We start from the raw sequence: 2,270 nt of genomic DNA on the forward strand, positions 1-2,270 counted from the left end.
AATGGGGTTGACCCTGAGGTCTATAGACTTATGCTATTCCCTTTTGCTGTAAGAGACAGAGCTAGGATATGGTTGGATTCACAACCTAAAGAAAGCCTGAACTCTTGGGAAAAGCTAGTTAATGCCTTCTTGGCAAAGTTCGTTCCACCTCAAAAATTGAATAAGCTTAGAGTGGAAGCCCAAACCTTCAGACAGAAGGAAGGTGAATCCCTCTATGAAGCTTGGGAAAGATACAAACAATTGATCAGAAAGTGTCCCTCTGACATGCTTTCTGAATGGAGCATCATAGGTATCTGCTATGATGGTCTGTCTGAACTGTCCAAGATGTCATTGGATAGCTCTGCTGGAGGATCTCTTCATCTGAAGAAGACGCCTACAGAAGCTCAAGAACTCATTGAAATGGTTGCAAATAACCAATTCATGTACCTTCTGAAAGGAATCCTGTGAACAATGGGACGAATCAGAAGAAAGGAGTTCTTGAGATTGATACTCTAAATGCCATACTGGATCAGAACAAAATATTGACTCAGCAAGTCAATATGATTTCTCAAAGTCTATCTCGAATGCAAGCTACACCAGGCAGTACTAAGGACGCTTCATCTAAAGAAGAAGCTTAACCCATCAATGGAAGAGGTGAATTACATGGGAGAACCCTATGGAAACACCTATAACCCTTCATGGAGAAATCATCCAAATCTCTCATGGAAGGATCAACAGAGACCTCAACAAGGTTTCAACAACAATAATGGTGGAAGAAACGGGTTTAGCAATGGCAAGCCTTTTCCATCATCTTCTCAACAACAGATAGAGGATTCTAAGCAGAGCCACTCTGACTTAGCAACCATGGTCTCTGATCTAATCAAAACCACTCAAAGTTTCATGACTGAAACAAGGTCCTCCATTAGAAACTTGGAGGCACAAGTGGGTCAGTTGAGCAAGAAAGTTACTGAACTCCCTCCTAGTACTCTTCCAAGCAATACAGAAGAGAATCCAAAAGGAGAGTGCAAGGCCATTAACATGACCTACATGTCCGAATTCAGAGAGGAGGAAGAGGTAGTGATCGCCACTGAGGAAGACCTTAATAGACGTCCACTGGCCTCCAATGAGTTCCCTAATGAGGAACCATGGGAATCTGAGGCTCACACTGAGACCATAGAGATTCCATTGGATTTACTTCTGCCATTCATGAGTTCTGATGAGTATTCTTCCTCTGAAGAGGATGAAGATGTCACTGAAGAGCAAGTTGCTAAATACCTTAGAGCAATCATGAAGTTAAATGACAAGTTATTTGGTAATGAGACTTGGGAGGATGAACCCCCTTTGCTCACCAAAGAACTGGAGGACTTGACTAGGCAGAGGTTACCTCAAAAGAGACAGGACCCTGGGAAGTTCTCAATACCTTGTACAGTAGGCACCATGACCTTCAAGAAGGCTCTGTGTGACCTAGGGTCAAGCATAAACCTCATGCCTCTCTCTGTAATGGAGAAGCTAGGGATCTTTGAGGTACAAGCTGTAAGAATCTCACTAGAGATGGCAGACAATTCAAGAAAACAAGCTTATGGTCTTGTAGAGGATGTTCTGGTAAAGATTGAAGACCATTACATCCATGCTGATTTCATAGTCCTAAAGACTGGGAAGTGCATGGATGAGTCCATCATCCTTGGCAGACCCTTCCTAGCCACAGCAAAGGCTGTGATTGATGTTGACAGAGGAGAATTGATCATTCAAGTGAATGAAGAATCCCTTGTGTTAAAGGCTCAAGGATATCCCTCTGTAACCATGGAGAGGAAGCATGAAGAGCCTCTCTCAAAACAGAGTCAAACAGAGCCCCAACAGTCAAACTCTAAGTTTGGTGTTGGGAGGCCACAACCAACTTCTAAGTTTGGTGTTGAACCCCCACATTCAAACTCTAAGTTTGGTGTTGGGAGCTTCCAACATTGCTCTGAGTATCTGTGAGGCTCCATGAGAGCCCACTGTCAAGCTAATGACATTAAAGAAGCGCTTGTTGGGAGGCAACCCAATGTTATATTTATCTATTTTTCCTTTGTTATTTTATGTTTTCTACAGGTTGATGATCATGGAAAGTCACAAAATCAATTGAAAAGGCAAAAATAGCATGAAAAATAGAAAGAAAAATAGCACACCTTGGAGGAAAAACTTGCTGGCGTTTAAACGCCAGTAAGGGCAGCAAATGGGCGTTTAACGCCTAGTCTAGCACCATTCTGGGCGTTTAACGCCAGAAAGGGCACCAGACTGGCGTTAAACGCCAG

This window comes from Arachis duranensis, chromosome 1 (genome assembly GCF_000817695.3).
Source record: "Arachis duranensis cultivar V14167 chromosome 1, aradu.V14167.gnm2.J7QH, whole genome shotgun sequence".
Lineage (NCBI taxonomy): Eukaryota > Viridiplantae > Streptophyta > Magnoliopsida > Fabales > Fabaceae > Arachis > Arachis duranensis.